The following is a 15190-nucleotide window of genomic DNA, read 5'->3' as shown; positions in this document are numbered from 1 at the left end:
ATAATCTTGTTAGGCGACTTTAACGCACACTTAGGCAAAGAGAAAAAATACAGGAAAATCACCAGAATCCATACAGCTCACAAGAGAACTAACAAGAATGGGGAAAGATTCATGAGCTTTTGCAAAAATTTTGGCCTCGTAATTATGTCAACACAATTAAAAAAACCCAACAAGAAACTGTATACTTGGAAGTCGCCCCACACAATGTTGGGTGAATTCCAGATATACCATGTGGCCATCTCCAAGAGTAACACAGCAGAAATTCTGAATGTGAAAATGAGAAGAGGATTTTTTGAATAAGACCACCATCTTCTGCAAATAAAGACCAGATTACAACCCAACAGAAAAAAGCCAAAACTAAACAAAGTGCTGAGACCAGATCCCGAATACATGAAACTCAACAAGGGAAACATCTTACAGGAAATTAGTCAGACAAACACCACAAACTGGACAGAACTTGTGGACATACTCAAATCAGCGATGAGATTGGGTCAACCCCTGAGAAGGAGAAAACACAGATAGTGGAATATAATATGTGACCAAGCAATAGAAGAAAGGACCAATGCGTGGAAAAACTTCAATAGACACAAAACATCAGAAAAATGGCAAAAATTTCTAGTAATCCGAAAACAAACATCAAAAACTATTTGGAGGGAAAAAAGAAATTCTGACAGACGGCAACTAGATGAGATAGAACAAGACTTTAAGAAGAACAACACCAGGAATTTTTATAAGACATTCAAAGAACATATTGCAGGATACCAGCCACATAATCTTTGCTTCAAGAAACCGGATGGTTCACTAGAAACTAACATGAAGAATAACTGCCAAATCCTCGCAGACTATTTCAACAAACTTCTCAACTGCGAAATACCTACAGAGGATATTCACTACCAGAAGTCTACACCAAATCCCGACGCTAAACCACCAACCATCACCGAAATAGTAGAAATTATCAAGACACTGAAAAACAATAGAGCTCCAGGAGAAGATGGAGTTATTGCAGAACTATGGAAACTAAATGATGAAAGATTAACAGGAAAAATCCACAAAATCATATTAAACATTTGGGAAACAGAACAGATCCCTTCTGAATGGAAATGCGCACTCATCCATCCACTCCACAAAAAAGGGGACAAAACTGAACCAAATAATTACAGGGGTATCTCACTCATGCCGGTCACATATAAAATCCTATCAAAAGTTCTCATGAATAGATTAGAAGAACAAGCTGACCCACAAATAGGAGAATACCAGGCTGGTTTTCGAAAGGGACGATCATGCATAGAACAGATCTGGAATCTGAAAATGATTCTCCAGATGAGAAACACCCAAAACACAGTGGTCACTTTTGTAGATTTTAAAAAGGCCTACGACTCAATAGACTGAGTAGCACTCAGCAACATGCTAGAAGAATTCAGCATTCACAGAAAGACAAGAGCAATCATTTGGCAAACATTAACTGCCACAATGGTTAAATTTATGGGGGATATCTCTGAACCATTTGAAATCCAAACTGGAGTGCGACAGGGTGACGGACTTTCACCATTACCCTTTAATATCATTCTTGAAAAAATTATCAGGGCATGGGAAAAAGACGTCAAAGGAATCCAAATTGGCATTAGAAAAGATAATAGATTCAATGTGAAGTGTTTAGCTTTTGCAGATGACCTTGCAATCCTCGCAAATAATAGAAAAGAAGCCACTAACACCATAGAGAAGTTACACGAAATTGCACAAAGAACTGGCCTGCAAATCTCGTATGAGAAAACCCAGTACATAGAAAGAGTGCCACAAGACAAATTGCCTGTTGTGACAACCCATGGGAAAATCGTACAAGAACCACATTTTAAGTACCTGGGAGAAATCATCCAGCCATCAGGGATCAACCTAAAGGCCAATGAGGAAAGAATAAAAAAAACTACAGAAAGCATATAAACTCACATGGAACTATTATAACAGAAAGTCCATATCCATTAATGCAAAATTGAGGAACTACAACACTGTCGTACTTCTGGAGGCACTGTATACATCTGAAACAACACAAATAGGTGGGCAAACTAAAATCAAGGAAACAGAGAAACAAGAAAGGAAAATTCTCAGGAAAATTTTTGGCCCAATACAAGAGCAAGGAATCTGGAAGAAGAGACCAACATCAGAATTATATAAATACACAGACAAGATTATGGATACAATAAGGAAAAGAAGAATGCAGTTATACGGACATATCCACAGGATGAATGAAAACAGAATTTCAAAGCAAATTCTTAAAGTCATCAACGCAGTCAGGGGAAACACAAAATGGTTAAAAGAAGTTGAAGAGGACCTTAGACAAGCACACATAACAGTAAACGATGCAGAAAATAGAATTGAATTCAGGAACATCATCAACAAACATAAATTTGACACCACAACACAGAAGAGACCAAGATGCAAACGGACAGTGGAGCGAAAGAAACAATGCAGTGAACACATGAAGAAAATTTGGGTTCAGAAAAAACATAAACAATCATCATAAAGGAATTCAAGTTCAAATGCTCTCTTTAAATGGGAATAATCGAAAATAATAATAATAATAATAATAATAATTGTATTGAATGATTAGTACTGAAAGGTGTATGAAACAGTATTAACTATGAGAAAGCTTGTGTAACTTTATGAATGGTGACCAAAGGTAAATGTGAAAACAATTTTCTCACCTATTTGGTCCATTTTAAAAAATAATTCAGTTGATTTTGTGTGGCTCTTCATTACTGTGGAGGTAACATGGTGATATATCCCATGCTGATGGAGGTGCAGTGAGAACACAGTGCAGGTAAACGACGCAAAACAAGTTTTTTAAAAAGCACATAAACAAAAGCTCTTTCTTGGAGTAAGTTATTTACAAGAATTTTCTATGGTAGTTGAGGGTGATCACTAATTTTACTTAAGTTGGTAAGAAGATAGATGGCCCCAATAATGGACAAAGCTGAAGTCTGAGTTCACTCTGAAGTGTACAGTTACAATGTATGATGATGGGAATGGCCAATATCAAAGTCCTCTGCAGTCTCAAGGGTAATGACAACTTCCTGGTGATGCCTGAGGTAGTCACTGGTGGCTCCAGTGGTGACTGGCAGCAGCATCACATTTACGGTTCTGATTTTTTTTTCTTTAGTGAAAGCCCTGATGATGGACTGCTACTGTGGTCAGTGTCCGAGCCAGAAGTCTCTAAGAAAAAGACTGGTTCAATAGCCCAGACTTAACTGTCATTCTGTGGTTGTGTATCGGCATAAATACTGTTGCTGTGCTCAGATACAGCACAATCTGCTAATGGGCGCCTCTTGTTGTTGTCTGGAATGTGTACAAACACGAGGTGAGTGTGAGCCATTGTCTGACTTGCATGCACTTGTGCCTGTTGTGGCAGACAATGCCTGAAGTGTGGCCATCAGCATAGTGTGAGTGTGTAGTTGGTCACAGGTTGCTGTCTCGCAGGAGGAACGTAGCATCTCTTTTTCCAGAGAAGATATAGCAAAGTTTTCTTGGTGGAGAGTAATGATTGGGCCTCTCCCCCCTCCCCCCCCTTCCACACACAAAATGATGGCGGCGTCATTGAGAGAAGTAGGGCAAGGAGCCACTGCAGCATCTGCCTTGAGGAAGTGGCATCACAGATGTCCAGCAGATCAGGCCATATATGGGGATCCTGAACCCACTGTGAGGATGGAGTGGGTGGACCTGAAGTGGCCAGTAAGAATGACAGCAGCCAAGGAGCGAGATGTCTGGAGTGAATCTACAAGGATGCCAAACACGGTAGTAGACATACTGTAGGGTGGAGTGAGAGCACCATGGAATGAACACAGTAAAAGTGCACCTGGAGGGCAGATGAATGCAAAAGCACCTGAGAGATATAAAAGCTTTACTTGGACGGTGTATGCTATGCAAAAGCAGCAGCACCGATGAGTGCAGGAGCACTTGAGAAGTAGAATTATTGTGTCGGGGGGGGGGGGGGGGACTGACAGGAGTGGGAGTGCCAAGAATATAAAATTATTGTGCACAGAGGACACAGTTGAGTGCAGGAAGACTGGTGAAAGAACTGCATATATTAAGCACAGAAATGATATTTATAAAATGTGTGCATCGGTTAGGCACATAAAAGATTATCAGGAAGTGCTTGTGAGAAATAAGTACAGATTGAGCCAGGGGAAAGAGAAGATGCTAAAGCACTAAGGTTCACTGTTGAGAGTTACCGCAAGGTCCATGCACGAGATAGTATTGCGTTGAGGAGGTGGCTGACCCTAGAGGTGCATTGGGGATGACGGCTGGGTACCTCAGGAGCCATGATGATGCTGACCAGCTTTTCCAAAATGCATCTCTGTGTCTGCTGCACATTGTGTAACAAAGATAGGACTTGGGGAGTTGCTTCTGTATTGGGGACAAACATACTTGTCACTAGTTGATGGGATGAAACTTTAAGCAATGGTGCTGGAGTCAGTGCCGGCACTGGAACTGGCAAAAAATTCTTTATCCTCAGCACCAGTTGATACATCCTGCACCAGTGGAGGTGCAAGAACACAGTCCTGGTGAACAATGCAGAACATGTTTGTTAAAAAGTATATAAACACAATTTCATTATTTACAAGAACTGTTTGTGGTAGTTAATGGTAACCACTGATTTTACACAAGTTCATAAGTGTCCCAATACCGAAGTCAAAGCCCGAGTTCACTCAGACATGGAACAGTTACAATGTAAGATAACAGTGATACCCAACACAAATGACTTCTGTAGCCTATGGTTTAGAGGCCACTTCCTTGTGGTGCCTGAATTAGCTTCACATTTGGCAGTGACTGGAAGTAGCACGCCATTTATGATTCTGAGGTGTTTCCTTAGTGAGAGTTCTGATTGATTGATGCTACTGAGGTTGGCACCTGACCAAGAGTACTTAAAGGAAATGACTGGTTTGGTGGCTGAGACCGAACTGCCATTCTGATGCACTGCATAAATAGTGTCGCTGTGCATGATGTGCTAGAGGCCATGTGACATGGTGTAGGAAAATAATGCCCACAATTGTACCACCATGCTCACAGAAACACACTCTGCATCAGCAAAGTGACACCCCATGTAGTTTTTTTTTTCTTCTGTTCCTCCCACCCCCCCCTCCCAAAATGTGTACCAGCATGTTTGGCGAGTGTATGGAGCACTGAATGATCTTGCATTTAAATATGTAAAATCGATTTTATCTGATAGAAAGTTTATGAGTAGTGTTTTCTGCAGTGTAAAAGGGATTCCTCTAACTGATTATCCAGCGAAGTACAAAACGTTAAATGGTAAATACCCAAGTCATCTGTAGGCTCTGATGTAGATGTCACTTCCTTGCAATGTCTCATATACATGGAAGTCACACAGGGACAAAACGGATGGATCTGAATTAAGAACTTTTCAGAAACTTCAGCATCCTCTGACTCTCATCTATCCACACATTTTAAGAAATTTATTGCATTTAACAGCCCACTGATAAGAGTTATGACAGCTATATGTGAGTATTTTGTAGACCTCCAGAATTCATGTCAAGGATTCAAGGATAGAGCCTACTTGGTGGTAAATTATTGGATTTCTCTCTCGGTTAAAAAAAAAAAAAAACCACACACACACACACAAAATATAGTCTCTTACTGTTGGGCCGACAACTTTTCACCTTGCATTTGTAGTTACAATCCTTTAGGATTGGTGTTAAAAAGAAGAACAGATGAAGCATTGATACATCTGTGTGCAGCAAAAGTTTTGTTTAGCTGAGTGCCTGGACTGGGTGACTGGCAATTGTCAACAGATACAGTGTTGATGATCCAATACCGTAGTTGTCAATAAAATAATACACTCATGACAACTATCTTCTGCACATGTGAATTTATTGGCTATTTGCAAATTATTGTATATTATGTTTATACAAAACTAGCTGAGTACCCAGCATTGGCCTGGTATGTATTTATTCCAATCTTCTATTAGGCTGTCTCCTCCTTCCCCCTCTCACTGTCCATCTGCTCCTTCTCCTCTCCCTTCTCTGCGTCCATTCCCCCTCCATTCTCTCTGTCCATCTCATAATTTCCCCTCTCTGTCTGCAGCATCTCTTACTCCTCCTCTCTCCACATTATCACCACCCCCTCCCTATAAGAGGTTGCTGTTTCTTACACTCACTGTATTTCTTTCTAGACAGTGTGTAATAGATGTACCAATTATGGCTGAAATCGATCTGGGGGTTTAGGAAAAACTTTGTATCCCTGGCTTTGCCCACATACACACGTTACATATAATAAAATATTTCACCTTTAGGTCTAGTAAATTTCGCCTGTAGTTTAATTTTCACACAGCTCAGTGATATCATATCCCCTGAACTATGCGTCATACAATGATATAATTTTGCAGGTACCTCCAGAGGTATATGTGGATGCGTTGCAAACAGAGCTAGTAGTAAACAAGCAATAAATTAAAAGGGCATTCCTGAAGTGACAGCTTTATACTGCATGTACAGTGAAATTGTAATAAGTGATAAACTTCAGCCTTTTTTGTAGAGGGTGTCAGCAAGAAAAATTCTCGTAAATTTTTGAAATTGTGGGTAGAACTGGTTGCAAGTCACTAAGTGTTGTCATTCTCAAATATTGGATGATTGTAGTCTGGTTATATGTGGCAACGGCCTTGCCACAGTGGATACACTGGTTCCCGTGAGATCACCGAAGTTATGCACTGTCGGGTGTGGTCGGTGCTTGGATGGGTGACCATCCAGGCTGCCATGCACTGTTACCCTTTTTCTGGGTGCACTCAGCCTCGTGATGACAATTGAGGAGCTATTCAACTGAATAGTAGTGGCTTCGGTCAAGAATACCATCCCAACGACCGGGAGAGCGGTGTGTTGACCCCACGCCCCTCCTATCCGCATCCTCCACTGAGGATGACACAGCGATCGGATGGTCCTGGTAGGCCACTTGTGGCCTGAAGACGGAGTGCTTTTTTCTTTTTTTATACGTGCATTGTGAGCTATGATCCTTTTTTGTAACCCCCCCCCCTCTCCTTTTGAGAGGTACATGGTTCTTATACCCACAGTGATTCTTTCCTGTCAATCAGTGATATTTGACCACTTTTGTTGAAATTGGTCCTGTGATACTGGAGGAGATGCGAAACATACATACATTTTCATAATGCATGTGGATTAAAGACATCATGTCGGTTTTCTTGGTTTTTGACATTCCCACAGTAGGGTATAATCCTCCCTCCCTCCCCCCCCCCCCTCCCCACCCCTTCTGTGCACCTTTGAGTCAACTGCATTCTTTTTTTTAGGCTATAGTATTTGATTATTCTGATGACAAAAAAGGAGTTATGTGATGATCAGCCAGAAGTTGCAACAATAACTAGCAATGAAATGTTCCTGAGCATTAATGTTGTCAATAACCTAGGCGACATTTGTTCAAAACAAATAATTTTTGCTTTTGGGATTCTCACTTGTTTTTTTTTCCTTTCATTGCAACCCTCACTTATACTACTACAACTACTTAGCACAAACTCATAAGAACCAAGAGTGCCGTGGCATTTAAAAATTAAATATTATACGGACACGTTAGATGAAGGCAAGGCTAAATCAGCCTGCTCGGTTAGCAGTGCAGTCTAACGCACTGCTTTCCAGGTGGGAAGGCGTGCCAGTCCCCACTACGAATCTGCTTTGCGGATTAGTGTCAAGATCTGGTGTGCCGGCCAGTTTGTGGATGGTTTTTAGGGCTGTTTTCCATTTGCCTCGGTGAATGCGGGCTGGTTCCCCTTATTCCGCCTCAGTTACACTACGTCAGCGATTGCTGCACAAACACTTTCTCCATGTATGCGTACACCATAATTACTCTACCACCCAAACACTGGGGTTACACTCGTCTAGTAAGAGATGTTCCTGAGGGAGGGGGGTGACCACTGGGGGCCAAAGGGCACAATAACCTGGGGTTCAGTGTGGGGTGGGGTGGCGGTGGGGTGAGTGGACTGCTGTAGTCTGTTGTGGGGTTGCGTACCACTGCAGGCTAAGGCAGGGACAAAGCCTCTCTGTTGTTTCTAGGTCCCCATTCCATACATTACAAGTTAAATCACCTCAACTAGCACTTTGCTGGTTAACTGGGGACAAAGTCTAAGTAAAACTGGAAATGATCAATCCCTATATACAGGGTGTTACAAAAAGGTACGGCCAAACTCTCAGGAAACATTCCTCACACACAAATAAAGAAAATATGTTATGTGGACATATGTCCGGAAACGCTTAATTTCCATGTTAGAGCTCATTTTAATTTCGCCAGTATGTACTGTACTTCCATCGATTCACCGCCATGATTTCATACTCTACCTGTGCTGCTAGAACATGCGCCTTTACAAGTACGACACAACATGTGGTTCATGCACGATGGAGCTCCTTCACATTTCAGTCGAAGTGTTCGTACACTTCTCAACAACAGATTGGATTGGTAGAGGCGGACCAATTCCATGGCCTCCACGCTCTCCTGACCTCAACCCTCTTGACTTTCACTTATGGGGGCATTTGAAAGCTCTTGTCTACGCAACCCCGGTACCAAACGTAGAGACTCTTCGTGCTCGTATTGTGGATGGCTGTGATATAATACGCCATTCTCCAGGGCTGCATCAGCGCATCAGGGATTCCATGCGACGGAGGGTGGATGCATGTATCCTCACTAACGGAGGACATTTTGAACATTTCCTGTAACAAAGTGTTTGAAGTCACGCTGGTACGTTCTGTTGCTGTGTATTTCCATTCCATGATTAATGTGATTTGAAGAGAAGTAACAAAATGAGCTCTAACATGGAAAGTAAGTGCTTCTGGACACATGTCCACATAACATATTTTCTCTCTTTGTATGTGAGGAATGTTTCCTGAAAGTTTGGCCATACCTTTTTGTAACACCCTGTACAAAATATATTTCTAAAAACAAAGATGATGAGACTTACCAAACAAAAGCGCTGGCAGGTCGATAGACACACAAACAAACACAAACATACACACAAAATTCAAGCTTTCGCAACAAACAGTTGCTTCATCAGGAAAGAGGGAAGGAGAGGGAAAGACGAAAGGATGTGGGTTTTAAGGGAGAGAGTAAAGAGTCATTCCAATCCCGGGAGCGGAAAGACTTACCTTAGGGGGAAAAAAGGACAGGTATACACTCGCACACACACACATATCCATCCGCACATACACAGACACAAGCAGACATTTGTAAAGGCAAAGAGTTTGGGCAGAGATGTCAGTCGAGGTGGAAGTAAAGAGGCAAAGATGTTGTTGAAAGACAGGTGAGGTATGAGTGGCGGCAACTTGAAATTAGCGGAGGTTGAGGCCTGGCGGATAACGAGAAGAGAGGATATACTGAAGGGCAAGTTCCCATCTCCGGAGTTCTGACAGGTTGGTGTTAGTGGGAAGTATCCAGATAACCCGGACGGTGTAACATTGTGCCAAGATGTGCTGGCGGTGCACCGAGGCATGTTTAGCCACAGGGTGATCCTCATTACCAACAAACACTGTTTGCCTGTGTCCATCCATGCGAATGGACAGTTTGTTGCTGGTCATTCCCACATAGAAAGCTTCACAGTGTAGGCAGGTCAGTTGGTAAATCACGTTACCATGCCCCCACAGAACGTATCTCTGCCTACGTAGATCAACACCTTCAACCCATTACATGCAGTCTCCCATCCTTCATCAAGGACACCAACCACTTTCTCGAACGCCTGGAATCCTTACCCAATCTGTTACCCCCGGAAACCATCCTTGTAACCATTGATGCCACTTCCTTATACACAAATATTCCGCATGTCCAGGGCCTCGCTGCGATGGAGCACTTCCTTTCACGCCGATCACCTGCCACCCTACCTAAAATCTCTTTCCTCATTACCTTAGCCAGCTTCATCCTGACCCAAAACTTCTTCACTTTTGAAGGCCACACATACCAACAATTAAAGGGAACAGCCATGGGTACCAGGATGGCCCCCTCGTACGCCAACCTATTCATGGGTCGCTTAGAGGAAGCCTTCTTGGTTACCCAGGCCTGCAAACCCAAAGTTTGGTACAGATTTATTGATGACATCTTCATGATCTGGACTCACAATGAAGAAGAACTCCAGAATTTCCTCTCCAACCTCAACTGCTTTGGTTCCATCAGATTCACCTGGTCCTACTCTAAATCCCATGCCACTTTCCTTGACATTGACCTCCATCTGTCCAATGGCCAGCTTCACACGTCCGTCCACATCAAACCCACCAACAAGCAACAGTACCTCCATTATGACAGCTGCCACCCATTCCACATCAAACGGTCCCTTCCCTACAGCCTAGGTCTTCATGGCAAACGAATCTGCTCCAGTCCGGAATCCCTGAACCATTACACCAACAACCTGAAAACAGCTTTCGAATCCCGCAACTACCCTCCCGACCTGGTACAGAAGCAAATAACCAGAGCCACTTCCTCATCCCTTCAAACCCAGAACCTCCCACAGAACAACCCCAAAAGTGCCCCACTTGTGACAGGATACTTTCTGGGACTGGATCAGACTCTGAATGTGGCTCTCCAGCAGGGATACGACTTCCTCAAATCCTGCCCTGAAATGAGATCCATCCTTCATGAAATCCTCCCCACTCCACCAAGAGTGTCTTTCCGCCGTCCACCTAACCTTCATAACCTCTTAGTTCATCCCTATGAAATCTCCAAACCACCTTCCCTACCCTCTGGTTACTACTCTTGCAACCGCCCCCGGTGTAAAACCTGTCCCATGCACCCTCCCACCACCACCTACTCCAGTCCTGTAACCCGAAAGGTGTACACGATCAAAGGAAGAGCCATGTGTGAAAGCACCCACGTGATTTACCAACTGACCTGCCTACACTGTGAAGCTTTGTATGTGGGAATGACCAGCAAACAAACTGTCCATTCGCATGAATGGACACAGGCAAACAGTGTTTGTTGGTAATGAGGATCACCCTGTGGCTAAACATGCCTCGGTGCATGGCCAGCACATCTTGGCACAGTGTTACACCGTCCGGGTTATCTGGATACTTCCCACTAACACCAACCTGTCAGAACTCCGGAGATGGGAACTTGCCCCTCAGTATATCCTCTCTTCTCGTTATCTGCCAGGTGGCCACTCATATGTCACCTGGCTTTCAGCAACATCTTTGCCTCTTTACTTCCGCCTCGACTGACATCTTTGGCCAAACTCTTTGCCTTTACAAATGTCTGCTTGTGTCTGTGTATGTGCGGATGGATATGTGTGTGTGTGTGTGTGTGTGTATACCTGTCCTTTTTCCCCCTGAGGTAAGTCTTTCCGCTCCCGGGATTGGAATGACTCCTTACCCTCTCCCTTAAAACCCACATCCTTTCGTCTTTCCCTCTCCTTCCCTCTTTCCTGACGAAGCAGCCGTTTGTTGCGAAAGCTAGAATTTTGTGTGTATGTTTGTGTGTCTATCGACCTGCCAGTGCTTTTGTTTGGTAAGTCTCAAAATCTTTGTTTTTAGATATATTTATGTTTCCCTCTATTATATATATATATATATATATATATATATATATATATATATATATATATATATATATATATATATATATATATATATATATCTAAAAACAAAGATGATTTGACTTACCAAATGAAAGTGCTGGCAGGTCGACAGACACACAAACGAACACAAACATACACACAAAATTCAAGCTTTCGCAACAAACTGTTGCCTCATCAGGAAAGAGGGAAGGAGAGGGAAAGACGAAAGGATGTGGGTTTTAAGGGAGAGGGTAAGGAGTCATTCCAGTCCCGGGAGCGGAAAGACTTACCTTAGGGGGAAAAAAGGACGGGTACACACTCGCACACACACACATATCCATCCACACATATACAGACACAAGCAGACATATTTAAAGACTTTAAAAACTGTTGCCTCATCAGGAAAGAGGGAAGGAGAGGGAAAGACGAAAGGATGTGGGTTTTAAGGGAGAGGGTAAGGAGTCATTCCAGTCCCGGGAGCGGAAAGACTTACCTTTTCCCCATAAGGTAAGTCTTTCCGCTCCCGGGACTGGAATGACTCCTTACCCTCTCCCTTAAAACCCACATCCTTTCGTCTTTCCCTCTCCTTCCCTCTTTCCTGATGAGGCAACAGTTTGTTGCGAAAGCTTGAATTTTGTGTGTATGTTTGTGTTCGTTTGTGTGTCTGTCGACCTGCCAGCACTTTCATTTGGTAAGTCACATCATCTTTGTTTTTAGGTATATATATATATATATATATATATATATATATATATATATATATATATATATATATACGTTGAATCCAGGAGGAGTTTCCCAAGTTGAATTAACTGTAATGATTAATATTTCACTAACCAGCCCACAATGTTTACAGCAAAATGGGTTAACAACCTGTTGATCTAAGGATGCACTTCAATTATGGTTGCACTTACTATAGATCAGTACCAGACAAAAAGACTCAAAAAGCTCAGCACTATGCAATAAAATTCTTGCATACAGTTACAGGGGCTATTACGCCCACTCCAAGCAACAGATTGCAAGTTGAAGCATGAAACGCTCCATGAAAGCACCACAGAACACCTGGTACAAGAAATTCCTTCTAGAGCTCCATTTCAACGAGTACCCTATGTACCCGGATGATAAAATTTAAGAATTCATGTCTTAGTGTACGTTTGGAAGATATTAGATAAATAAACAACTTCTACAAGAAGTGATCAAATACAAGGGGAAGCAGAAATTAAGAAATATGTTTTGGAGACACCACTCATACTAAGCTATAACAAGACATACAGAACAATAACTCAGCATATTGGTGTTAGGATGAGCTTAAAAGTTTCAAAACCATGTTCACAACAACACAAAGAAAAGGTATTCATCCACTACTATAGTGGAACATATGTAATATACCCCCATGGGCTACATGAAGTGATGGTTCAGGACTGTTGGTCTCAGTTAAAAAAAGAACATGCAAATAATGACAGGCAAAAATTGTTGGAATCTTTGTGTACGAACAAATATTGGTACATGAAGCATGTAACAACTACCACAGTCATACCTTAGCAAAAGCTCTTCCTGACAAAATTCTGGTCCCAAGAGTCACTAAGCAGGTCAAAGGCCTCTATCAAGTCGTTCATCGATCTGTCTTGTGTGCCAACAGAATACAGCGAAAGAAGAACTGAAGCTTTAAATTCCGCAGAAGTATTGCACAAACATACTGCCCTTTAACCATCGCACAGACTCCCGCGTGGATGAAATTGAAATAGGCATCCCTGGCATAGAGAAGCAACTGACAGAGTTGAAAACAAAGAACTCATCAGATCTGCATGGAATCCCAATTTGGTTTCATGGAAAGTACTATACAGCAATGGCCCATTACTTATCTTGCACTTATCACAAATCTCTCGCTCAGTGCGAAGTTGCAAGCAACTGGAAAAAAGTGTACGTGACTAGAAGAGTAAAAGAACAGACCTGCAAAATTACAGACCAATATCCTTAACATTGGTTTACTGCAGAATTCTTGAACATTTCCTCAGTTTGAGTATAGTAAATTTCCTTAAGACAAAAAGCTTCTGTCCACAAATCAGCATGGACCTAGCTTTCCATTTTCGCACACAATATCCTGTGACCATAGATGAAGGCCAATTCGCAGATTCCATGTTCCTAGATTGCCAGACAGTGTTCCTCCTCCCCCCCACCCCCCTGCAGACTGTTAATGAAGGTTAGAGGAAATTGAATAGATTCACAGAAATGTGAGCGGCTTGAAGACTTCTTAAATGATAGAACCCAGTACATTATCATCAATGGCAAGTGTTCATCAGAGACAATGATATTGTCAAGAGAGCCCCAGGGAAGAATGGTAGGACGGCTATTATTCTCTATATACATTTGGTGAGCAGCAATCTGCTGATGGCATTGTGGTATAACAGAACGTTTCACCATTGAGTGACTGTAGGACCACACAAGATGGTTGGTACGATGAACAGCAGGTTGGTTTAATGTAGAAAAATAATACAAAAGAGTAAAACAAACAATACAGCATCAGTAGTGTGCTGTGTGACACAATCACGTCAATTAAAAATCTACACATAACGTTGCAGATTGATGTGAAATGGAATGCACACATAAAGACAATAGCAGGGAAGACAAGTGGTCAACTTCAGTTTACTGGAAGACTTTTAAGAAAGTGTGGTTCATCTGTAAAGGGAACTCTACCAGGTCAGTTTAAAGGAAGACAATGAAGATATTCCACATGGGCAGTTAAATTGGATACTGGTAGGTTCAATCAACATATGAGTATTAGAGAGATGCTTCATCAACTCGAATAGGAACCCATGGAGGGAAGATGATATTCTTTGCATGAAATACTGTTGAGAATATTTAGAGAACAGGCAGTTGAAGTTGACTGCAGAATGAGTTTACTGCCGCCAGTGTATAAGGACTGCGGAGATAAGGGAAATTAGGGATTGTGCCAAGGCTTATGGAGTAGTTTCCCCTTGCTCTGTTTGCGAGTGAAACAGGAATGGGAATTACTAGTAACTGAATAAGGTACCCTATACCAATCGCCATACAGTGGCTTAAAAGTATGTACATAGATATAGATGCAATGCCTAAAAGGCCTCAACAACCAACCAATAAAGTTCACGTAAGCTGACCCACACTTCACCATGAAGAAAAGCCAGGTTGATTGCCATCTTAGAAGCAATGGTATTTGCATAGACAACTGCTACAGAGACAACAGTCATATTATCTGACAACATCTCAATCATATAATTACATATGAGAGTAATCCCAAAAGTGAGGGCTCCAGTTTTTTTTTAATATAAAGAAGCGTTCATTTACACTAAATTGTATACAGTTTTGAAGCTTGAACATTTTTCTATTTTTCCATGTAATCAACACATTTTTGTAAATGCTGTAGCAGTTTTTATATGCCCATGTCATTCCAGCCCACTGCCATGCTATTGAAGCAGTGTCAGACCTCATCTTTCATCTTGTTATTGTTACTGAAATGCCTTCCAGCCAAGTGTTCTTTCAAATTGAGAAACAAGCAGTCATCATGGGACACTAAGTACGGACTATAGGGTGGAAGGGTGATGATGTCCCATCCAAACTGTTGCAAAAGATCCAATATTTGACAAGCGATGTGAGGGCAAGTGTTGTCATGGGTAAGGCCCA

This window comes from Schistocerca cancellata, chromosome 1, assembly GCF_023864275.1.
Source record: "Schistocerca cancellata isolate TAMUIC-IGC-003103 chromosome 1, iqSchCanc2.1, whole genome shotgun sequence".
Taxonomy (NCBI): Eukaryota; Metazoa; Arthropoda; class Insecta; order Orthoptera; family Acrididae; genus Schistocerca; species Schistocerca cancellata.
The sequence above is the reverse complement of the archived record's forward strand: the minus strand, read 5'-3'. Positions refer to the sequence as shown.